Genomic DNA, 26,104 nt, shown 5'->3' with positions numbered 1-26,104 from the left:
GTTTTGAAGGAGGAAGAGCCAAGAATGAAGACTCCCTGATCACTACAAAGTACATTTTTTGTTACTCTTCCATCTATAGTGCTCTTCCTTCTTCCTGAATTGTTGGGATAGATTACACAGGAAACATTTTACTGGGGAGCAGATGGCAGAGTATGTTAGATGCCTTCAAACAAATAGCGTAAGTGGTACGTCATTGTCAAAATATCCATCCTTCTAGATCTCTAGATCTCAATAATGGGAACATGTTTTTGGGAAACCACAGATGCTGCCTTAGATCACATGGAATTTGCATGCAGTTTAGTTTAGTTCATTATTTATATTGCGCACCCCACCCTAAGGTATATGGGCGCATTACAAGAATATGCATGTTCATGGATACAGAGCAGATTGTACACACAGCAGTTACAAATAGAGGAGTGAGGAAGGAATAGGTAGTATACACAATAGGTACTATACACGATAATTACATATGGAGGAATGTGGCAAGAATACAGTTACACATTATCAGTAAGCAGTGAGGTATATACATACAGAGGCAAGGTCATTCAGTATAAGGTAACTAGGGGGAGATATGTACATATGGGGCACAGGAAGGAAGTAGGGTCTAAGCAGTTGTGTCTTTGGAGATCAACGACCGTTTGGTGTCATTTCTGAATTTGTAGAAGGATTGGTCTGTGCGTAGTGTGTGTGGGAGAGAGTTCCAGAGTTGGGCAGCCATCACTGGGAAGCTGCTACCCCCCGCTCTTTTAGTTTTGTATCTCAGCACCCTTAGTCATTCTGGAACAGGAAGACCATGCAAAGTGTGGGGGCCTCATAACGAGTATGCTTGTCTGGAATTAACATGCCAGTAATTCAGTTTACCGCCATGTTTCGGTACCAGCATACTACACGTTTTCCAGTAGGGTGGCCTGATTAACCTCCAGCCAAGAGCTGGAGGTAAGTCAGGTAACCCACCAGCAAAAAACAGCCGGTACTACCGGCTATGATTTTATCCCCACATGGAGTTCTACGGGACTCCATGGAATAGGGATTAACATACCCTTGCTGACATCTGTAATCTGCAGGTAACGGTATTCCCGTTTTGGTGGTATCCCGCCAGATTTTCCAGTGGATATCACCAAACCTGTAATGAGGCCCTACATCACAATCCATCTGGTAATATTTTCCGGGACTGCCTACAGTCCATCAGAAATAAGCACCAAAATGAGTAGGGAAAAGGCTGTTGGACCTGTTTGACCTGCTAAAAGATTGAGTTGTGTCCGAATAAAAGTTATAATAATAAATTCTGCTTCCAAATGGGCTTCTGCTGAATAATTATGAGGCCTAGACTGAAACACTGGTAAGCAGATTTCCCGGTTCACAGAAAAATCAGATAGGATTTTAGGAATGAAGGGAATAACTGTCCTTGAAACCAGTTTATCAGAATGGGAAACCAAATAAAGGTCCTTAAAAGCGAGCGCTTGCAAGTCATTCAATCTCTTGGCAAAAGTGACCACTACTAGGTAGACAGTCTTCCAGGAGAGGAGGTTCAGGTTGCAGGAAGTTCAAACCTCAAAGGTCTTACTCATAAGCAATTCTAGAACTAAACTCAAGTTTCACTGACGAGGAGGGCTTTGCACAGGAGGATAAAGATGAAGCTTGTCACTAAAGTAGCACTTGATGGTGTAAGGAACTCATGGTGGCAACACTAAAGGCAGACAAAAGTGATCACATTTCAAGGGTGTTTATTAAACTGTATGGATGTTGGAAAAACGCCTAATCTAAACCTAAATCGAAGATGGGAGCAAGTGTTGATCATCAAATGAAAATTAGGCAGTCCTTGTGGCGTCTTATCAAATAAAAAGGGCCTATACTAAGAAACCTATTGCCAAACCTTACAACTAATAAAAAAAGGGTGTGGGCTGGTTTTCAAGAAAAGACAGAAGTGTTCACAAATAATATGTCAGTATGCAGTAGCTTGAGTATTCCAATAACAAAACAAAAGTTCCTTCAACAAAATGAAAGTTTTTTTCCTGGTTTTACTTAGGGTGAGGATTCTTCGCTTCTGGGTCCACCTCTTCCAGGCGCTGACCCTTGTTCCTCGTGGTGTTGGGTGGTAGCTTTTCACCCCCTGGATATCCCTCTTCTGGGCTTGTATCCTACAACAGTTCTTATCCATATCAGGGCCTTCGGTTGTTGTGCCTCCTGGTCCCGAGCAGCCTGATAGGTTTTCAAATAGCAAACACACACAAAGTTCTATTCCACGTATTTCTTGTGTAATGGCCTCACCACTGGGTCCCCCTCTTCTTCAGCCTCCCTCCAACGGGTTCACTATGGCTTATCCTTCATTCACAAATCTTAATGTCTTTTAAACAGTTCCAGTAGACATCCCTCGGCCGGCTTCACGCTTGTCAACACACTGTTTCTTGGGACTTGCCAACTTCATATCCACATTTACTGTTAGCGGGATTGACTTCCTTTGCTTTCTCATGTGGCGGGATTCACATCCCTTGCTTTCTTTATAGTTGTTAGGTCAAAAGCTTTCGACTGTACGAGGATTTTGCTTAACGCCCTGTATGACCACTTTGACCTATCTTGACGGCTCTCCTACGGCCTTCTGGTATCTGTAGTTTTACTCATATGTGGGTGGACCAGAGTTTTTTGGAGCAGCAACCACATGGTGCTAGTCCCATTCTGCAGCTTGTCCATCCCTTTTCAATCTTACAGTTCTTTGAACTTCGTTTTCTCTGCCACTTTGTGACTTTCATTCATCACAGTCCGTCTCTCATTGGTTCCCCCTTCGACTCACCGGCTGTGATGAACCCCTTGGCTTTTTTTTCATAACTGGAGTCAAGGCTGGTGCCACGATAGCAGGAGTCTCCCTCGCTCCATCTTATCAGCGTCGATACGCTGCGTGTACCATTGACATCTGCTGCAATACACTTGGGCTATTCTCCTCGGGTCTTACGCTTCCCTCTGCGAAGGTTTCGCGGGTCTGTGTCGAAAAGGGCAAGGTTGTGTCTCTTCTTGTTAGGCTCTCGATATTCGCCGCCTTTCTCCTCCTTTTGAACTGCCGGGTCTGGATAGCTGTCTTGTTTTGCGGTCTGCCCTGCTAGTACTGTGCTCTCTTGCTCCACCTTTTATCCCTATGGGGAAAAGAAAGGGCTGTCAGGCCTGTGTGATTATGGTTAATTGCCGGACTCTGTCTGACTCTTGTGTCGGGCCATGTCAGGTAAACAGCTCTAGGGTTAGTCCTTTGGTTTTCATTTCAGGGGAAAAGTGTTCGGGTCGGAAAGGGGAGTTAGAGTGTTAGCTTTTTCTATGGGGTAGGATGGGTAAACTGTGCTATATGGGAGTAGACAGGTAGAAAATAGGACGATAGGGATTGAGAGAGAGACGGTTTCTGACTGTGATAGTGTTTGAGATCCTTTGGGATTGGTTATATACAGAGGGGTTGGTGGGTTTGGGTAAGAGAGATTCAATGGGAGGAAGGGGGTCAGATGTGGCACAGCCGGCAAAGGTCTCGGGAATCACACCCTCCTCTTCTTCTTCCCCGGTAATGTACAGTGTCTCCCTTTGGGCATTGTCCTGAGCATAACCCCGGGCTTCCCATCCCGGTGAGTCTTTCATGCTCTTTTACCCCTAGAATTGAGAGCTGAGCGGATCTGCCCTTCGTTGGTCACCTAAATAAGTGGCTCTCGAGATTCCCTATGTGAGATACCCTAAGGTATTTCACAATGGCTTCATTCTGAAAGGAGAAACGATCTCAACCAGTTTTAAGTAGGCTGGAAAAGTGAACAAACAGTATTTGCAAGAATATATTTGTGTCTGCCAACTTGGAATCCCCTCCTATGACTGGGAGAGACTGCCTGAGAGGTCCAGACTGTTCAGTGTGTTAGAGCAACGCTGAAAACCCTTTTAAAGTGTTTCTGCAGCCAGCATGCATGGTGGGGGGGTAAATGTGAGTTGTTACGATGGTGATGTGTTCTCATTGTTTATGAAACTGAATAAAAACCTTATTCTTTTTTTAAGTGTTTCTGCAGCCTGCATGTATAAAAGAAATGTTGGTTTACCTTGTACTTGTGAGTGTTTATCACCCACAAGTGAAAAGGCTGTTGGGGGAGAATTGATTTATATAATTAGATCATTTGTGAGCACACGCGTGGGGGAAGGAAAACCTCTCTGGGCCTTTAAAGTGGGCGCTGCTTTATCTCAGGGCCCTCAGGAACATTAACAGTGTGCGCTTGATCTCTATCCTTGTTGTAAAGCTGAATGCCAATAAGTCTGTGTTCATGTATTTTCTCTAATGGAATTTGAGTCTTGCTAGTGGGAGCTTTGGATTCTTTAATATGTGGAGCAGGATTGTTTATCTTTCTCATGTGACTGTCCACTGATCTTTGACGGGGACTAATTGAGAGTGGCCAGGGTATCCTCTGTAACCCATTCCTGGGTGCATTACCAGGAATGTGCCAGCCCCATTGGTCATTGCACTAGATGTCTACTGCGCTAAACAGGGGACTTTGTCACACTGTTCAAATGGAGAGATTGAAGAAGGAATATTCGACAGATGTAAGCTCTTTAATTGTCAGAGGGATCAACAGGAGTGCACGATGGATAAGCTGAGGTTAGCATGGGTATTAGCTCATAAGGGAAAGGGGGAGTGAAATGGGATAGAAAAGAGAGAGTTGGCATGAGGGGCAGTGGGGAGTGAGATGAAGTGAGTGGCCATAAAAAAAGTGTGACAGAGAGTGACATATTTACAACATGAGACAAAGTTGGCATCTCGGAGAGAGGTAGGCATCATTTATTTTGAGGGACAACGTTGCAGGGTCATGGATGTATTGTGAGGGTGGGATCAGAGAGGGGATATCAGATCTATATAGAAGGTGGATTCAGTAGAATTAAGAAGAGTAGTGAGTGGAAGGAGAGCGTCTTTGTAAGCAATAAGGAGATCAACGGAAATTCTTTGCAGCACTGGATAAGCAAGGTAGTTCTTAGCTGCAGAATTGCTTGGGAGCTCCATGGTTGAGGCTGGAGTAATGAGGGAAGAAGGGGCAGACAGGACCAGGGTCCTTGGTTTACCAGATTGAGAAACAGCCATTTGTTGTATATGGCGATCAAAAAGGGGGCTATGCACAATCAGCAACAACACAGAAACATTGACACAAGCATCACTCGATTGCCTGTTATATTACTGTAATGAATCTAGGCGTTGATGAGCTACCACCCTGCTTGCGGTCAGTGGCTACATTCAAAGTCAAATAATCAGAAACTAGTGTGTCTGTTTTGCCCCTTATTGTAGCAGGCCCACATAAAATGACAGCATTATTGTTGAAAACAAAAAACAATTGTCTGCTTCACACCTTATAAAATATAATCTCATTCTGTTGATCTCTGAAAACGTAACCCTAACTCGATGCTTTGTTAAATTCCGCCTCACTGCGGCGAAGCCCAGCACATTGTAAAGCTCACAATTATATTTTAGTAACAGCAGCCCACACAAAACCACTGAAAACTGTTTGATATTCTTCTTCAGAACGAGGAGGTGGAATTACTATGTGGAGGGGTCAGGTTTAAGAAATGAGCATGAGGAGTTGACGTCTGGGGATGCAGTTTGGCCTACCTATAAGTTCATTGAAAGTGCAAAGTGCACACATTCCTGATGTGCTTTCTCCTAAAATTGCTTAACTCATTGCCATGACAAGAGCATGTACCCTATCAGAAGTTGGTATGCCTTTGGAGTTGTCCATGACTAAGGTCTTTTAGGAGGGTGAGATGATCCCTAAACACAGCTAGCACACCATTTAAGAGCACTTTGTACTTAGAAGCCCTTCTCACATCTGTAATGTTGGCCAAAGAAATCGCACTGGCAAAATGCACTGCTTATCAAGTTCAGTGAAACTAAGTCATATGAGGGCATGCCCTTGACAATACAGCAGCGAGGGATGCTGCCCTTTCTCCTAAACTCCTGGCTGTGAAATGGTTTATCCAACTCCAAGTACAACCTCCTATTACCTATTACAACCTTGACAAATTAACTAAGCTACATGAAAATGCTTCTGATGATGACAAAAATGCCTAGAGAAAGGCAGGCTGTACATAACAGTCAGACAAGATATGGCAATCAATTGATGTTGCTCTAGTTGTGCCTCTATCACTTCATAATTTTGCAAGTATGCACACAGGGTTGCACACATACACAAAGGGGGTGGTGGGTGACACAGGTACAGCGCAAATGATACGCACCATATTTGTCAACAGCAGTAGAGAAATTGTAGGAAAAATTTGTAATGTGATTTTATCAAACTGCCCAATGCTGCTGGGTGGGAAATTGTCTTTGTAATACTGCCCATGTTTTCAAAGAGGATAGAAGAATACCTGTGTCAATGAGCTGACATTCAACCATAAGTTAAAGCACTGATATGCGATTTTGTGCATGACTGATGCTGAAAATCCAGCAGAGGCTACACTGTCGATATCATCCACAATCTCCAGAGTTGGTGAAATGACACAATGGGATCTTGAAAAATAAAATCTCCAAAATATGATCCGAAACTGGTCTGAAATGGCCAGAGGTGCTGCGGATGATTATGCATGGAATCGCAAACAAGAAGAGGGGTTTACGCCCTCATGAAATTCTCAATGGTTTTACAAGAGGCACCTCCAGTCCTAATAGATCGAGCAAATGTTCAGTTGCTAGAAGATGCAGTGTGTCAATATTGTCAGAAGCCGGTCAAAGTTGTCAGGCATATCTCTATTCACAGGTCCAGCAGGCACTGAAAAAGAACCTGAATCGTTGTGCCACCATGTCAAGTTTGGGCACTTGGTGTATGTGAGAAGCCATCACTGGACAAACTGCCTGGCATCCGAGTAGCGTGGGCCATCTGAAGTGCTTCTGGCCACCAACATAGCAGTCCGATGCAGAAGTGTTTCATCCTGGACACAGTTTACTGTCTGTCAATGACTGATGCTGCCCCAAGATAAAGTAATATCTGTTACCTTTCAATGGTGGAATTACCCTTTTAAATCTGGGCCTATTTCCAGGTGAGGCAAGCCTTATACAGTGAACTAATGATTGTATATTGGGGAAACAAGGAAAGGGATTTTAGAGAGAGTCTAACATTCCTGGTGGAAGAAAGGGGCAGTTAGTATGGCAAGGGAACAGTTGTGGGACTGCATTGTGTATAATCTTGGGTTGTTCCATTGGGCAAGTGAGTGCACCTACAGAGAAGCACCTACAATATATAAAACACACCCTCATTGGGCTCATTCGAAGGAAACAAAAAGGTGGTTCAAAATGTAAAAGAATCCCGACAACGGAATCATCCTTCTTTTAACCAAATTAGGTGGCCAAGACAACACAGAAAACTAAGACTAAGAGACCAAGCGGGTGGACAAACGATAGAGTGCAGTGCTGAGGAGTTGGTGGCATAGCTTGAGCAGATGGCAGGTGAAGTATTGTTTGTGAGGGAGAGTGGTATCCTTTTTGTAAGAGTGAAGCAGGGAGTGAGAGAGTGTGAGAACAAGGGTAGTAGTGAGTGGAGAGTGGGAGATAGAGTGGATGATTGAGGGTAGCAGGTACAGTGAAAGGACATGGGTGATGCGAGAGAGTCAGATTAGTAGAGAAGGGTGGGCAGGGCACCATTTGCTTGGGAGAGTAAGCAGGGCATCACATCCCTGGATACAGTGTGAGAGGAGGAGCGAGAGTAGAGGAGTCTGGAGGGTTGACCGTAGCACAGTGAGGAGGAATGTGAGTATTAGAATGAGGAGGGGTGAGAGTAGAGGAGCAAAGAGGTTTATGGGTGAACATGCAGAGCATCAAAGGGGTAGGAGAGAGGGATGGATGGTGAGAAGTAGACGGAGTGGGAGAAAGAAGTAAAGAACAAAAGTGTAAGATCAGGGATAGGAGAAAAAGAGAGCAAGTGGGAAAGAGTGCAAGGAGCAGGGTGTTTGTTGTCGGCACGAATCAGAACATTGATATTCCTATAGAGAAGCTTTGGGGAATAACTTTTAGAGCTACAGCATTCATAGGCAGTCCCAGAAGGAGAAAGATAGATAAGCCTACGTCCTTTAAGCCATCAACGTATCTAGCGTCAATATGATAGGGCATTGGTCGAACTGTGTGGGAGTGCACCTCCTCTACGTTTTAAAAACAAAGTTCCTATTCTAGGTAGGTGTAGGTCATTGGAAGTAAAAAGTAAATCAGTTTATACTTTGTACAACACTCTGCACCAGTTGCTTGTTTTCAAATTTGTGACTGACTTCTGGCTCATGCCAAGTAATGTCACACAGTGCACAACAAAAACATGTGAGCACCAGAGGTGTCATTTGGGGGTCACTAGGACCCCTGCTGTCTGAGCAACAACCCCTGTTGTCGCACTTGCAACCCCCTGGCCCAAAAACAAATAAACCTTTATTTTTTTAAGCCCTTTTCCCACTCCCACCATAACAGTGGCATACAGGGTGTGGTTACATGGTAGCTGGTATGGTATTGTAGAAACAGCGACTCTGCACTCCTGCTATGAAGCGGCGTAAGTCAGCGCCTTGGCTCCTGTGCTTCTGATTTGTTACACTGCACTTCCTGCTAATGGATGCTGTGAGAAAAACCTGAAGGTGTCTCACCAACTAGTCCCCGGGGATCTGTCATCCAGGTGGCCAGGACACAGCCATCGCTTTGGATCCAGTTTCTGGGGGTGGACCAGTGCGGGATGATCACCTGGGTGAAGGGTCCTCACGGAGTGGAAGTGGAACACCAGACAGTGAGACGCAGTATCCCCTTCCCTGTAACACCCTTACCTCATCCTACCAGGTAGGATACTTAAGAACTCAGCCCCCACCCCCTTTTTCCAACACAAACAATTTCTCACAGACAGCTCACTTTGAGAGAAAACGGACTAACTACCGAGCAGTACACCTAACATGTCCCAATACAATGGTCAGGCAGAATCAGGCAATTACTGATCGTTACACACACCTGACTTCCATCACACTTCCCCACACGGATAAAAGGTGGAGCACAAAAGCACACGCTAAGTGAGGCAAAGCACCCAAGGAAGCAGCAGTTCCAATGTGGCAGTTTAATGCAAGGCGAAAGACGGTAAGACCGAAGAGGGTTGCGAGGAGGGAAGTGCCCTTGACCTTTTCAGCGAAAGACTGTTACTTTCATGAACCTTCGAGAATAAGAACGTAAGACCCAGAATCAAAGCATCAAAGCTGAAGAAACCTGCATTGTGGGTCTGAGCTCTCCTGAGTCGATAGTCAAGGCGGGGAGAATTGTTTGCTGCCATGGTACTGTCCTTGGCTCCTACAACAAAGCAGTGCCAGTGAAGTCAGCACAGCGGTGAGTTGGGGTAACTGACACCAGACTGGTCTGTGTTAAAGCCAAGGTTGCAAGCAGCAACATTGTACAGTGAAAACTGAAGAGAACAGTGTATGAAGCGTATGTGGCAAGCGACACAAACATAATTAAACAGCAGATGAGTGATTGAACTTTGAAGCCAAGAGGGGTCCAGTACCTCGTGGGTGCTCATTCAAAAGTCTTGTGTTAGGTATCCAACTGAGAGGTGGCAAATGTTACAAGAAAAGGATTTGTGAAATCGATGTGGTCCTGCCGCGTGTCAAGTAAAACCCTGGGCACACTAGAAAGTCTTTGATAGTAAGAATATAAAGAGAATACTGAAGTTGGTCCAAGCCCGGCGGAGGGAGATCAGCTAAGAGCTTTATGTTAAAGTAAGTTTATATTAAGAATTTACATGTGAAATTGAAATTGGTCCGAATCGGGCTGAGGGAGACTAATTGTGTTAAAAAGGATCTCAGCTTGGCTGAGAAGGATTTGGCGTGAACCGTGAGTTACCTGAGAAAGAATATAGTCTGAACTTGTATTAAGAGGATCCGAGCCCGAACGAGGGGGATCCAAGGTGAAGAACATTGCATTAAAAGGATCTGGGACAGGGTCAGGGGAGTCTGGGGTAAATCGCCTAAAGAATTGAGTACTTTTGAAAATCTGAAAGAGGAAGAGAACTTATCGTTTATTTGTCGCATCAGGCCCTCTGAACGGAGAGACTTTGAAAGGCAACGAGACTTGGGCACAGAATGATTGAACTGTATCCTCATGCTAGAGAAGCCAGAGACTGTGCTAAGCTCGAGTGTCCCGCCTTGTCCCGTGCTGAAAACATGGGGAAGGGAGGCCAACAGCCTGAACATTCTGCCATATCATTTTGTGAACACTTCTTTCTTTTTGGAACACTGTTCCCCACACTATTCGTATTTTGAGGTAAGGATTGGCAATAGGTTTATTAGTATAAGCCCTTTTATTTTGACAAGACTAGGACTGTGTTATTATTATTTGATGGTCGTAGCTTGCTCCGCTCTTTAGATTTAGGCGTTTTTCAACCCTTTTTAAAGTTCAATAAACACCATTGAACTGTGGTCACTTGTGCCTATCTTACTGTTGATATCATGCCTTCCTTACACTGCCCTTCTGATCTCAACTGTTAACGGCAAGGGAAGATGTTTTCCATTAGAAAGTAGGGTAAGGGGTTGACGGCCAGTACACATACAGGTATGTCACTGTGGTATATATATATCAGGGGTCCCCACTGGCACTACACGTGAGAGCATAAGAATCATGACCCCAAGGGACGATGGGTGGGCTGTCGGGTGGTAAGGACATGTCTACAGATGCACTGCTCTGCGGGAGGGGTTACCGGAACATCAGTGATGAGGCTGGGGGTGTGGGTGTCTTTCGTCACCTCTATTTCCATCTGTAACAGTTTTATTATTGGAGCGTTCCAAAATATGTGACTTGTGTTCTAGCAGCACCCCGTAATCATAGGCGGTCTCGGGTGCATAACTAACTATATGTGTCATCCCATCTGCGTTGAGCATCACCTGTGTTTTGGCTGTGTTACTATCCGCACTCCAAACTTTTTCTCGAGTTCACTGTTTTTGCATCAGTGTCGACATTCATGATCTCGACTTTCACTAGCAAAATTCTCGGCAATTAGATCGTTTTACTTTACCTGATATGTATCTGTTGAACCTGGACTGCGCATCTTTAATTCTGAGCGCCTAAGGCTGGTGTACTTGAATCACTTTTAATTGTTTGGGTTTTTTTTAAAGACTAAAAACATGCATGATCTTTAACACACTGTCCCCAGGTTTTTCTCTGCTTTTGCATAGGTGCAGTATACTACTGTTAATGTTATTGAACATGTAATGAGTTTTATTATGTTTCTCTACGTACAACTGTTGCAGGTTTACTTAATTTTCCATGGAAATTGGCACTGTTTTAATCCAAGAGGAAGAAAGGCAGAGTTGACTTGACAGCATCCAAATATAAAACCCGCAGCAGTATAGCCGGTTTAACTTGCTTAACTATACTACAAACATTTTTGTTTATGATTTGTAGATTGTCTGTAAACGGTTTGTTTATAACGCATGCCTTTGAAGCAGGCCCAGCTAAAGAAGTGCAGGCCAGTTTCAACATTATGGTTTTTCCATTCCTTGCTTAGAGCAGAAACAGTCTGGGGCACCGTGGGGTGCATACATTATAATAGAGACAAAAACAGGGAGTAATAGCTGCAGATTATCATGACACGGTCAAACAGCAGGGAGCCGAAAGACTAAATGGCCACTGATTATCACCTTGTTGTTTTTAACATCGGATCCTCCACATCAGCTCCTTGCTGACAAAGAAGTATGTATAGCTTTCCAGTGGGCATTTAGTGTTTCAGCTGCCTGCTGGCTGGCCGTCTCGTGATAATCGGTGGCTAGTAACGCCCGGGTGTATTTCTTTCCTTTAAATGTGTGCTTTGCGGCAATTGCCTTAAAAGCCTTTTTTGACGGAGCACTTCAGCCCAGCAGCTGAAGCCTGTAAGGTGAGCCGCGCAAAAAGTGCACATTTAAGGCCCTAGAACAAAAATAATATAGAAATGAATCTATTGCCTTGTTATAAGACTGCTGACTGGAAACATGGGAGCAGTTGCTGCGGTGCCCCTTGAGACTCGAGGCATCTTTCATTTGAAAGGGTAAAACAGCCTGAGGCCCCTTTGATTTGAACAGGTTGAAAGGCCCAGACGCCGTCCCTGCTTCAAAGTACTTTTATGGTGAGCCTAAACAGGGAAGTAAATTAAAGAAGAGGAAGCATGGGTCAAGAGTCAAGTAGTGCTTTTGCTTTTGAAACAAATAGGACTACTGTATATTGGCAGCAATGACTGCAACCAAACATAGCTCCTAATGAGTGGCATATAGTACCGGTTTTCTTTACACTAGTCACCCAACCAAGTGATTGTTTAGTTTGTTTGAACTAGATGTACCAATAGAGAAATTATGTTGAATATGTAACATACAAATATTTAGCCTTGTGTTGCCTTCTTTAATAACTGTCCTAGATAACGTCATCATTCCCGTCTTCCCATATATTTAATCTCATTCTGATCATTGTTGCTGCAAATAAAATGTTGGAAAAAAGGCTCTGTTTGGAACATCATCCACACATTGTCCACCCGCAGTAAATCTGGAGTGCTTCTGCAGGAAGGAACAAGTTACTTTCCTGTAACTGTTGTTCTCCAGCATGGGTCTGGCATGGATTCACATGCTCATGAATATTCCCCGTCGTCAGGCTGGGAATACTCGGTAAAGAAAAATTCAGTTTTCACTTTCGTTTCTGAACTGTCTTTCTACTAATAACCAATCAGTGGTCTCTGGGTCATACTGCCGCCAGCCAATGACTGGCCTCTACCTAAGCCCCTCCTCTGGCAGCCATCTTCAGATTTGTTAGCACGTAAAGTGGCAGTAGGACGAAGAGAAGAGCCGGTGACGGGTTGGAGGGAGGGTTCGCATGTGAATCCATGCCAGACCCATGCTGGAGAACAATAGTTACAGGTAAATAACTTGTTCTTTCTCCAGCATGGGGTCTGGCATAGATTCACATGCTCATGAATACAAGAATACATAGCAGTACACACATGCACAACCACGGGAGGTGGCAAGGCTCAACATTAAACATTTCAACAACTCAACATTAAGCATCTGTTACCTCCTCACCAGGCTCACCTTCAAGTGAACAGGTTGTGCAGCAATGCCTGGCCGACTCTGGACTCCTCCCTGGAATGCCGGTCGATGCAGTAGAATCTCGTGAAGGTGTGCGTCGGCCTCCACGTCACAGCCCTGCAGATGTCCAGCAGGCTCACACCAGACAGGAACGCCGTAGTAGCAGCGATCGTTCTGGTTAAACGGGCTCTCGGACGGCCGGCCAACGGTCGGTTTGCCAACCGGTGACAGTATATGATGCAGCCGGAGAGCCATCTGGAAATGGAAGCCTTCAAGAGAGCCTTCCCTTGGTTCACAGGACCAAAGTTCACAAACAGCTGTGATGTCTTCTGAAAATCCTTTGTGCGGTCCAATTAGAACTTCAGCGCTCTAGCCACATCCAGCGAGTGCAAAGTCCTCTCAACCGGCGATGAAGGCGACGGGAAGAAAACAGGTAACACAAAGGACTCGTTGAGATGGAAGTCCAACGGCACCTTGGGCATGAATGAGGGGTGCGTCCTCAGCACTACCCTCGTCTCGTGGAATGTCAGATATGGAGGTTAACAGGAGAGGGCCTGGATCTCTCCCACGCGTCGTGCGCAGGTGATGGCCACAAGAAACGCTGTCTTCCACGACAGGAACTTCAACGGTGCCGAATGCAGAGGCTCGAATGACGGACCCATGAGCCTGGTCAGCACCACGTTGAGCTCCCACACCAGGGCCGGAGCCTTCACTGGCTGGAACGATCGGAACAGTCCTTTCATGAACTCCTTCACCAGGCTATGAAACCACAGAGATGACCGCCCCAGAGTTCTGGTGTAGCGGGAGATCGCCGCCAGATGGATTTAGATGGAGGCGTGCGCCAGCCCCGCCTTGGCCAGCGACAGCAAGTACGGAAGCACTTGAGGGGCCGTAATCCGCAGAGGATTGATCTTCTGTGCACGGCACCAGACAGAGAATCTCTTCCATTTGTGTCCGTACCACTTAAGAGTCGAGGACGCCCTGGCCTTTGCAAGCACCTCCTTGCAGTCTACCGGGATAACGTACCTTCCAAACTCTAGTGCTGCAGGAGCCAGGTCTGCAGGTTCAGCGATCCCGGGCTGTGATGGAGGATGGCGCCTCCTTTCCTTGCGAGAAGATCCGCGTCCATCGGCTGTTTGACTGGGGGGGACGCTGATATGTCCAGAAGGTCCGGGGATCATCCTGCACCGGAACCGTCTGAGTTGACTGATGAGTCGCAGCAGCAATGGCGGAAACGCATACAGGAACAGGCCGTCCCAGGGGAATGAGAATGCGTCGCCCATGCTCCCCGGCTGGGGGAACCTGCTGGTGAACCTCTGGCATTTGGTGTTCGTCGCCGTCGCAAATAGATCGATCTGGGGATTGCCCCATCGTCAGAATAGGAGATCCACTTAATCCTGCCGAAGCTCCCACTCGTGGCAAGAGCGGAGCTCCCTGCTGAGTGAGTCGGCGATGGTGTTCTTTATTCCTGCCAGATGGAAGGGTACCAGGAACATCCCCTGGGCAACGGCCCAGTGCCACAGATCCTGCGCTTCCTTGGATAGGGCTGGGGATCTGGTGCCCCCTTCTTCCGGATGTAGAACATCGTGGTGGTGCTGTCGGTGAAGACCCTCACCACCTTGCCCTTGAGGGACGGGAGGAACGACTTGAGGGCCCAGAACACGGCTCAGAGCTCCAGGACGTTGATGTGTAGTGACCTCTCCTCCGGGAGCCAAAGCCCTCTTGCGTGAAGATCTCCGGTGTGCGCTCCCCATCCTTCCAGAGAGGCGTCCATCCTCACTGTTTCCTGATGTGCCGGGGTCTGGAAGCCAATACCCGCCGCTAGATGCGCGCGGTTGCCTGCAGACCAGGTCAGACCAGGCGTTAAGGAAGGAACCCGCTAAGGGACCTCGTAGTAGGGCGGTAAGGGATTGCCGGCACCGGTCTCCTTACCGATGCCCGGTATCCCTTACCGCCCTACTCGAAATCAGGCCCCTTGTCTTCGAAGCTGCCCGCTGCATGCATCCAACGGGCGTCGAGGAACTCCTGCAGTGGCCGCATCCGCAACCTGCATAGGCGCATGAGGTAGATGCATGATGACATCATGCTGAGTAGGGACTTGATGGACCTCACCCTAGCCCTTTCCATGGTGAACAGCCATTGATTTCCTCCGACGGTGAAGCCAATCGTGCCACTGTGTCGAGTCTGGCTCCCAGGAACAGGGCGTCTTGCGACAGTATCAAGTGGGATTTCGCGAAGTTGATCGAGAATCCTAGATCTGTGAGGAGTCGGACATTCTTCGCTGTGTGATTGACGGCGAGTTCTCTTGACTTTGCTTGGATGAGCCAATTGTCCAGGTAGGGGTATACGTGGATCCCTTGCAGGGCCAGCCACGCCACCAACGGTGCCAGGCACTTGGGGAAGACCCTCAGCACCGACTTCAAACCGAAGGGTAGGGCCTTGAACTGGTAGTGTCGCCTTTGGACCACAAACCGTAGGAACTTTCGATGTCCTTTGTGTACGGGGATGTGGAAGTAGGCATCCTCCAAGTCCAGCGACGATAGGAAGTCGCCCTCCTCCAGCTGTCCCGGCACGTGCTGAAGAGTGACCATCCGGAACTTCTGGGACTTGATGTATTTGTTGAGGCAGCGAAGGTCCAGGATGGGTCGCCAACCGCCGGTCTTCTTTCGGACGAGGAAGTACCGCGAGTATACTCCGGAGCCTCCTCAGGACGAGTTCTATCGCACCCTTTTTTAGCATTGCTCATACCTCTAGAAGTGCATGTGGTTTTCCTTCCTGGCCACGGGTGGTAGACAGAGACACTTTCTTTGGAATTCCAGAGTGTGCCCGTGGGCCAGAGCATCCAGCACCCAACGGTCGGTGGAGATGGACTCCCACACGCTGACGAATCTCGCCAGCCGGCCTCCCACCGGGGTGCTTGGGTGGGGGCCCAACATCACAGCCGGTTCAATCTTGCTTCGCTGAGGCCTTGCCGCCTTGGCCTCCTTGATGATGATGTCCTCTGGCCTTGCAGCAGCCTCTGTAGGCCTCCTCCGACGATGAGCGGGCCGAATGGCGGTACGACGCGCAACCACCACCAAATTCTTTGGAGGCACCTTGAGATTTTTCTCTGGGGGTCCGAAAGGACGCCCGTCGTTGATGTAGAGAACCCAAAAGCCGGGCCGTCTCGGTGTCCGCCTTGATGGTCTGCAGTGACTTGTCCACTGCCTTGCCGAACAGGTTGTTCCCGTCGAAGTACCCTGGTCTGAACGTCTTGATGGAAGTCAGTGGCCTTGAGCCAACCGCGCTGGCAAAGGCAAATGCCGTTGCCCATCTGGCGAAACCCGGTGGCGGCGATGTCCGTGGCCACCGTGATGGCATGGTCCGACGCCACCTCGCCTTCCTGTAGGATTTCAAGGGCCTCCGCCCTCTTGTCATGTGGCAGGAAATCCAGGAGGGGAGCGATCTTGAACCACAGCTCCCTGTCGTAGCGTGCCACGATCGCGAGGGCATTGGCCGATTTGATGGTCGTCGCCGCTGATGAGATGACTCGTCGTCCCATGGCGTCCAGCTTCTTCCCCTCGCCGTCTGGTGGGGAAGTGGAAGTTGATGCCGTCGCCCTCAGCCGATTTCTTCTTGGTACTTCTTCTCATACCGGTCCCTTTTCGCAGGAGCCGTGAATGGGTTCTTGAGCAGCGACAGTCCTTCGTCCCAGATGTCGTCCAGTAACGGGACTGAGAGGACGGTCTTCCTCTTGGCCTCCCGTCGTTGGTAGAGGAAACCTTCCTTCTGCTCTTCGGGACAAAGCTGGAAAAGCTCCGATATCCTGGCGATCATGGCGTGAAAGGAGCCAATTTCGTCGGGAGGGGAGGCACGGGCAGGGGGTGATGGGAGATCCGTCCCATCGTCACCACCGTCGTCGTCCGACCCGTCGTCGCCATCTCCGTTCCTGTCTCATCCCTCGGTGGAGGGGAAGGAGGTGAGGGCTGGAAAGGAGGGGGAGGATGGATTTGCCTCCGCTTGTTCGGAGGCTCCCCGACGGTCCAGGCACCGCTGGATCGTCCGTTGGGGGTAAGGGCAATCTTGTCCTTATCTCCGTACACAGGGTCTGGATATCCATCAAGATTGCTCCTGAATTGTCTTGTGGCATAGACATCGGTTGCGACGGGAGCGACGGCTGGGGTGTGGGGTTCTCTGTCTCCTCCTCTGTCCGCGGCTCCTCGTCTGCTCCACTGTTGCTCTCTATGTCTGCCTCGTCGGGATCCCTCCCATCGGACCGTACTTCCTCGAACTAATTGTCCAGGATCTTTTTGACGCTAGCCAGCTCATCTTCGGAGGTGGTATCTGTGTCCGTTATGGCTACCGTGCCCCCCCTTTCTCGTCCCGGGGGTCTTCTCAATAGGTTGAAAAGATGATTCCCTCCAGGGTGGCAGGGAAACTCTAGGCCCACAAGTCGACTCCACTGGGGTAGCCTCCATAGGCTTCGCCAGGGCCGCCACGACCTTGGGCGTGTCTGGGGCCTTCACCTTTGGGGGAGGGTCACCGCCTCACCCCCCCCCTTCGGCTTTCTCTGTCGGGATTGACCAGGGCTTCTCCCGAAGCTTACCCGAGTTCTCCAACTTCCTTTTCCCCCGTTGGCTCGTGGTTGATGGCGTCGGGGACATTGCGCCCTGCCTGGCAGCCGAGGAGCCCGAACCAACGGCGCTCCCAGTGCCCGCGGACTCACAGTGCTTTGCCTTTTGTTGGGCCCACATCCTCTTAGAAGACCGCTTAGACTTCTTCTTCTCACCTGCTGCTGGGCTCTTCCCTTCCAGCCAGTTAGTGAGTCAAATCTGACGGTCCTTCAATGTCCGGGAGGACATGTTCTTACAGAACGCGCAGTCCTCCTCCACATGAGACTTGGAGTCGTGAAGGCAGTAGAGGCACCTGGAGTGCTCATCCTCCTTAAAGACATTCTATAATCCACATCCAGGGCAGTTCTTAATCAGCTTGGATCCAGCAGGCGTTGTGTGTCCTTTGTTCTGGGCCATGTCCACGCGGAGTAGGCCTCTAAGATCTTCTGGAAACCTCCAAGAAGAGAATCTCGACGAAAATTCGCCCTTGAGAGGCGCAGAAAATTCCGAAACGGGTCCCCGTTGATCGGAAGAAGAATCGGTAGAGCTTGAGGCTCGAATTGACCGAAAAATAAGAGAAAACTCTTAGGAAAAAGGCAAAAAGCAGTAAAAGCTCGAGAGCTACAGCACGAGGACTCCCAACACTTGAACTTGCAGTAAAAATCTGAAGATGGTTGCCAGAGGAGGGGCTTAGGTAGAGGGCAGTCACTGGCTGGGGCAGTATGACCCAGAGACCAGTGATTGGTTATTAGTAGAAAGACAGTTCATAAACGAAACTGAAACTGATTTTTTCTTTACCGAGGATTCCCAGCCTGACGACGGGGAATATTCATGAGCATGTGAATCCATGCCAGACCCCATGCTGGAGAACATGGTAACACTCCATAGCCAGCTGCAGTTAACCAATCAACCCTGTCATCATGCAGAACCACCAGATGCTGCAGTAAATTGATCGGCGTCAAGAAAAAAGTTTGTATGCCAAAAAGTCTGTTCTAAGCAACGGGGTAAAACCCAACACTATATGAGAAACTAAATGCACCACCTCAAACCAGAGCAAAAATTAGCCTGAGCACTGTAAACATGAGTGGTTACTGTAAACTAATTTCATCAGTCAGAGCTATGGATGCTGTGGGAGGCCATAACATTTCCTTGGGGCAAACATCCTCCTAGCATAAACGCTGCTAGGAGGGGAGCATTTGTAAATTAGTGGCAGCTTTAGTGAGGAAAAGGTGGAACTGGTCTTGTGTCGTTAGAAAGTCCAAATAGATTCATCATTTCCATGTAGTTGCTTTATGATGTAGTGTGTAGGATTGATGATGTCATTAAGATGACCAACAACACAGTTAATAACTTATTGAATCACTCCATTGTTTAAGGACACAGTTTACTTTCTAAGATCTCACATAAAAGAGATTTTAAGGTCGGAAAAAGTGGTCCTAGCAACATGCCAATGGTGTCCATGTTCATATTTCTGATCTCATTTGTACTTTTAATTGGATGTTCACAGTAAATGAAACCCATCAATATGAAATCTAAGCAATTGCTACTTCATTTTAACTTGTGAAATATTATTATATGCTAGGACTGAACTGTTGAAATTGCTAACCTTGAGCAGGGTACACATTTGTATACTGTCTCAGGTTTGCATTTGCCACAAGCCATTTCCCAGTGGTAATTGACATTAATTAGCTTCCCTCTGGCATAGTAAGGACAGCCTTGTTTGCTACATCTGGCACTCATTTTAGCCTTAGTTGCAACAACAACAAAAAAGAGTGTCTTTTATCTGCTGCTTCAAGCTCACAGGCATTGTGCAACATATGCTTCTCAGTGCACTGCGTGCACTATGCATTCGAGCATGCCATCACCTCCTTGCTAATGCCACCTCACAGAATAGTAGACATACCTGCTACATTCCAAACGGGAGACATTAGTCCATTAGTCCAGTTGTGTGTTTTTAGATGCATGCTTTGACTGATAGACTTGGATTTCTCCATTCTAAACACAGACCTACAAGTCCCAGAATGCATTGCAAAGAAAAGAAACAGGGCTATGCTACCATCTGCCAAACGAAATGCAGCATATTCTCATGGATGGACTGAGGAGAGCAATACAACCGGGCAGAAACATACATTGGCACAAGCAGTGAGATCTGCCCCTTGCAATTTCTATATTCTATGTCTTCTGATTGCGTCAGATTTCTTCCTTGCCCCTTTCTGAGGTTAAAGTAGCAGTCACGTTCACCCTTTTGTATGGAAAAATCATCAAGAAACCTTTTTCTAGCACATATAAGTGTTTAATTGGGGAAGACCTTTAATTTATGCCAAGAAAGAGTGAGATTTGCTTCAACAACAGGAATATTCTGTGATGAATTCTGTGGAGTCACCACCAAAACCCAGCCTAAAGTCTCCTCCCATGTGGCCAGGGGAAGGCAGCTACTACCTGATCCTAATCCTGAGGATGTTATCAAGGGGAAGGATCACATGGGAGGAGAATGCTATCAAGGGGAAGTGGAGACACCACTAAGAGAGGAGCGATATTGATCTTCTTCTGAGGATTGGCATACTATCAATGTCCCAATCCCTCTAAAATCAATGTGAAAAGAACCTGTTATAAAAAATCACAATAAAGTGGATACCTCAGAGATTCAGGAATTAAAGATCTAAACCTTGAATTGTCATAATTCTGTCTTATAGGAAGCCCTCCCTCTAATGTGAAATTGCAGACACTTTCCACCAGCTCCCCCTTTCTTTAGTAACTCTCAGTTCGTAGAACAATCTGACTTAATTGAAAATAACATAGAACCACTTAATGTTACACCCTTTTCTATGGACTTCAATTCCCACAATGCTAAAAGTATTGGGATGAATAACAGGAGCCCAGAGGCAATATGGACTCAGAATGGTGAATGTTCAAGGGTGCGGTCTAGTCATTGCCAATTGAAACACCTGAGTGGGATATTTAAACCCCAAGATGAAACCCAGCTCAGGTACAAAGGTGAAGCAGAGGAAGAAGGCCGTGGAGCATTTGATGGTAGTGCAGAAGGTGTAGCTGAGAAAGCTACTATCATCCAAGCTGCAGAGGCAGCCACAAAGAGAAGCCCGCTTTCAGGAGCCACCACTACGGGTGAAAACAAGGACTGCAGAGTATGTGCAGCGGAAGACAGGGTACTAAAAAGAACGCCAGCTGAGAAGACTGACTTCACAAATAGTGTTTGGCATACAGGTATTTCAGTGGAAGAACAACAGAGCTGTCGTCGCTCCCGGAGAACGCCGCGCAACTTACCCGAGGCTCGTAGAGGAGGGGAAGTAAGCTGATGAAAACAGAAGCACCGCAGCTAAGCTGGAGAGCCAGCAGGAGCAGCCGCAGAGAACCGGTGAGTTGGTAGACTGGTGTTGGTAACAGGGGTGATCATCCCAGGCCCCCAAGAGCTTTCAAATGCGGCAAAGACCCAATATGGTCTTTTAGTTAATGGGGGAGCGCATACAGGGTAGAGGAGCATCACTAGGAGTTGTATTTGAGAATAAGATAAAGCGAGAATAGATGTAGAATGCACTAGACGCAAAACGTCATCTTCGAAAACAGCAGCCATCTTTGGGCCGTGTTCGTTCTCGCAGAGGGGCGCCTAGGGACTATTTTTTGATTGTTTAAGGGACTTAGGTTTAGTCACCCTATGTTATGATATGATATGATATGGTATTTGTAACGCGCCTATACACAAGTGTTTCAAGGCGCGACGAGGCAGGGAGGGAGGGAAACAAGGGGAAAACAGACAAACGATCCTACTAGGCCAGGTGTCATTCAGATCGCGCAAGTGCAGAGGTAAGGGGAAAAGGAGGAAGTGCAGGGGGGAGGAGGTGGGGGGGGGAAGTGCAGTACAAGGTAAGTAGCGTAAAAAAAAATAAAATAAAATAAAATAATAATAAATAATAAATAGAAAGGGCCAGCTGGTGGCAAGTGCGAGGTAAGTGCAGAGCAAGTGCTGGGAAAGGGGCTGTAGGGATACAGTGACAGTCCCACAGTGCAGGGGGAGCCGGGGAGGCAGTGCAGGTGGAGAGTGGCTGGGCCCTGGACCGAGGTTGCTGAGAGTGGCCCAGATGCAGGTTTGAGCTGAGTTCAGTGGGGAGTTAAGCAGGATTAGCAGGGGAGAGAGAGAGAGAAGGCAGAAGCGAAGAGGAAGGTTTTGAGGTGCTTCCGGAACCGGAGATGGTTCTCCTCAAGTTTCAGGGAGGCAGGAAGGCTGTTCCAGAGGGAGGCCCCTGCTGCGGAGAGAGATCTACCCCCAGCTCGTTGCTTCGAGAAACGGCTGACCATGAGGGAGTTGGAGACGGATGAGCGAAGGGCTCGTGAAGGAAGATATTTAGGAAGAGAGAGTTGGAGGTATTTTGGTCCCAGGCCCCAGAAGGCCTTGTGGACAATGCAGAGGGTTTTGAACTTGATCCTCGCGGCCACTGGGAGCCAGTGAAGAGATTTCAGTCCTGGAGAGATACGGTCCCTGGGCTTGAGGCCAAGGACAAGTCTTGCAGTTCTGTTCTGGATAAGTTGCAGAGGGCGGAGAGTGGAGGCAGGCAGATTAAGATAGAGGCTGTTACAGTAGTCCAGCCTTGAGAGAACCAGGGCTCGAGAGACAGTGAGCTTCTGGGGGAAGGAGAGGAAGGGAAGAATACCTCTGAGGAGGTGCAGCTGGTAGTGTGACTTCTTAGAAACGTCAGATATATGAGGAGAGAAGGAGAGTGTGGAGTCGAAGATGACCCCGAGGTTTTTAGCCTTGCAGGTAGGGGCAGGAAGGGGGCCAAGGGAGGCCGGCCAGAGAGCTGCAGGGAAGGAGGAAGTGGGTGTGCCGATGAGTAGAATCTCAGTCTTACTGGCGTTGAGGCAGAGGTCATTGGCGGCGCACCATTCATGGATAGCAGACAGACAGTCGGAGATGAGGGAAGGAGAGGAGGAGGCTGAGGGTAGCCTGAAGATGAGCTGGGTATCGTCTGCATAGCACTGGAAGTAGGGGCAGAGAGCGGCGATGCGGTGGGCAAGGAGTGCCAGATACTGGTTGAAAAGCCAGGGAGAGAGGTTGGATCCCTGGGGGACACCACAGGTGGAGAAAAAGATGTCAGAGAGGAAGGAGCCCATTTGGACCTGGGAGGGTCGATCGGAGAGGAAAGAAGTCAGCCAGGCCAGAGCCTGACCAGTGATACCCAGGTTATCACGGAGACAGTTGAGCAGGATGGCATGGTTGACAGTGTCAAAGGCAGAGGAGAGATCGAGCAGAATGAGAACACAGGGAGTGTTGGTATCGAGGTTCAGGAGCAGGTCCTCACGGATGTTCAGGAGAGCAGTTTCCGTGCTTCTGGCAGCTCTGAAGCCAGATTGATGGTCATGCAGATTACCAACAGAGTCAGCATGGAGGTTAAGCTGGGAGATGGCCAGTTTCTCCAGGAGCTTACCCAGGAAGGGAGTAATAGAGATTGGGCGATAATTGGCCGGGCAGGAGGGGTCGGCAGAGGGTTTCTTGAGGAGGGGGTGCACAAGGGAGTGCTTGAGGGGGGATGGGAAGACTCCAGAGGCGAATGAGTGGTTGCAGAAGTCAGCCAGGACAGGAGCCAGGGAGTCGATGTGGTCCTTGATGGTTTTGGAGGAACAGGGGTGAACCTGTTTAGACGAGGCTTTCATAGATCGGACTTGTCTGGAGACCTCATCAGCAGAAAAAGGTGGAAAAGCAGAGAAGGAGGGTGGAGGGGTGGCTGCAAGAGAGCAAGAGGGAGAGCTGGGAAGAGAGGGAGGGAGGAGAGAGGAGGAGAGCGAGGACAGGATGTCCTGAGTTTTTGAGATGAAGTGCGAGGCCAGTGCAGTGCAGAGGGCCTGGGAGGGGACAGGAGAGGTAGAGACTGCAGCAGGGTTGGCCAGCTCCTTGCAGATTTTAAAGAGTTCGGCCGAGTTGTTTGATGCCTCAGAGATGCGGGCTTGGATAAGGGCTCTCTTCTTGGTGAGAACGGAGAGCCGGTATTGCCTTTGGAGCAGGCGGCAGGCCAGTTTGTCAGAGGATGAACATGAAGCACGCCATTTCCTCTCTGCCACCCTACACTTGCGTTTTAGGGTGACGAGATCCGAGTCATACCAGGAGTTACATTTGGCTTTGGGCTTCAGGCGGATTCTCATGACAGGGGCAAGGATATCGAGAGTATCAGATATAGAGGAATAGAGCATGGAGAGGGCTGTGTCAGGGTGGGAGTCAGCCAAGGGGGGAGGAGGGGGCGAGAAGGTAGCAGCAAAAGCCTCAACTGACACGCGCTTCATGGGTCGGATGACCGAGAAGGTGGGTGGCAGTGAAGAGGGTGGCTTTGCCTGTGGGGTAGGGAGGGAGAGGTGGGAGGATAGGAGAAAGTGATCACTCCAAGAGAGAGGAGTGGAGAGAGGAGGGGAGAGGGGAAGGTCAGAAGAGATCAGAGCGTCAAGAGTGTGCCCTGCAGAGTGAGTAGGCCCAGACGGGAGAATAGAGAGTGAGAGAGAGTTACAGAGTTCGCGAAAGAGACCAGTGGGGGGACAGGAGGCATCGAGGTGGATGTTGAAGCCACCGAGAAAGAGGAGTTGGGTGGTTGAGGACAGGAGTGAGGAGGAGAGGTCAGCCCATTCAGAGAGGAAGGAGGAAATTTGACCAGGTGGCCGATAGATAGTAGCCACGGTAAGGGAATGGCTAGGAGAGAGAGAGAGTTGGCAGACAAGGCATTCAAAAGAGGAGTAGGTCTGCGTAGGAGTGACAGTGGCAGGAATCCACTCAGGGAAGATAAGGGCAACACCACCTCCTGAACGGTTGGGCCTGGGCACGGAGAGGATCTTGTAACCGTCAGGTAGGAGTGTGTCGAAGCTGGTGGCAGAGCTGGCTGTGAACCATGTCTCAGTGAGACCGAGGACGTCCAGGTCCAGTTCCTCAAGAAGGCGACAGATATCAGAGGAGTGCTTGATGGCAGAGCGAGCATTTAGAGTGGCAATGTGGAGAAGGTTGCCACCTTTGAAAAACTTCCGGGGAGGGGTGCAGATCAGAGGTATGTCCTGCGGAGGTGTTAGAGAGGGAGTTGAAGAGGGAGCAAGAGAAGGGGCAGGGAGGGAGGGGAGAGGCAAGGTAGCCGAGGACAGAGGAAGGGGGACAGTGGGAGAGGAGAGGAAGTTGATGAGGCGTGGGAGGCGTCTATCAAAGAGGTGAAGGTTGGCCTGAGGGCCTTGGACCAAGACGGTCCCGTTAGCATAGACATTAATGATGGCCTTAGAGGAGTGGAAAGGGGCCAGGAGGACATCCCAGCGGGTGCCACCATTGATGGGAGAGGAGGAGAAAGGAGAGAGCACAGAGAGCATGTGAAGGGTCCATAGGTCAGGTGAAGGCACGAAAAAGAGAATGTCAGTGAGAGTTTCCTTGGAGCAGGCGCTCGTGTAGGTGTCAGCAATAGGGAGGCCTGGGTTGGAGACCAGGATGTCCTTTTTAAACTTTTTCCTACCGGATTTAGTGAGGAGAGCAGGATAGTCAATAGAGAAGCAATTAGAGTAGATAGGTGAAATAGAGAGCACCATGGAGTAGGAGGGGAGGCGGACGACACGAGTATGTAGACAGGAATTGAGTGGAGGGCACTAGTTTAACACGATACAGAGCAAACAGTAATGCGTAGTAGGTCAGGGCCACCTAAGTTTGAGAATCCTGCGAGGGGAGAAAAAGCACCCTAGTTTAACACGATACAGAGCAAACAGTAATGCGTAGTAGGTCAGGGCCACCTAAGTTTGAGAATCCTGCGAGGGGAGAAAAAGCACCCTAGTTTAACACGATACAGAGCAAACAGTAATGCGTAGTAGGTCAGGGCCACCTAAGTTTGAGAATCCTGCGAGGGGAGAAAAAGCACCCTAGTATAACACAATGCAGAGCAAACAGTAATGCGTAGTAGGTCAGGGCCACCTAAGTTTGAGAATCCTGCGAGGGGAGAAAAAGCACCCTAGTATAACACAATGCAGAGCAAACAGTAATGCGTAGTAGGTCAGGGCCACCTAAGTTTGAGAATCCTGCGAGGGGAGAAAAAGCACCCTAGTATAACACAATGCAGAGCAAACAGTAATGCGTAGTAGGTCAGGGCCACCTAAGTTTGAGAATCCTGCGAGGGGAGAAAAAGCACCCTAGTATAACACAATGCAGAGCAAACAGTAATGCGTAGTAGGTCAGGGCCACCTAAGTTTGAGAATCCTGCGAGGGGAGAAAAAGCACCCTAGTATAACACAATGCAGAGCAAACAGTAATGCGTAGTAGGTCAGGGCCACCTAAGTTTGAGAATCCTGCGAGGGGAGAAAAAGCACCCTAGTATAACACAATGCAGAGCAAAGAGTAATGCGTAGTAGGTCAGGGCCACCTAAGTTTGAGAATCCTGCGAGGGGAGAAAAAGCACCCTAGTATAACACAATGCAGAGCAAACAGTAATGCGTAGTAGGTCAGGGCCACCTAAGTTTGAGAATCC

The 26,104-nt window shown here is 48.5% G+C and overlaps 1 protein-coding gene across 2 annotated transcripts in view; it reads right to left on the bottom strand.

Moving 5' to 3' along the window:
* The window catches only part of TTC21A (tetratricopeptide repeat domain 21A), a 1,029,691-nt gene that overhangs the window by 312,541 nt on the left and 691,046 nt on the right, over positions 1-26,104 (bottom strand). The window lies entirely within an intron of this gene.

The sequence above is a fragment of the Ambystoma mexicanum genome, chromosome 2q (genome assembly GCF_040938575.1).
Source record: "Ambystoma mexicanum isolate Mex_15411 chromosome 2q, UKY_AmexF1_1, whole genome shotgun sequence".
Classification (NCBI taxonomy): Eukaryota; Metazoa; Chordata; class Amphibia; order Caudata; family Ambystomatidae; genus Ambystoma; species Ambystoma mexicanum.
Note: the sequence above shows the minus strand (reverse complement) of the source record. Positions and strands in the feature narration are given on the sequence as shown.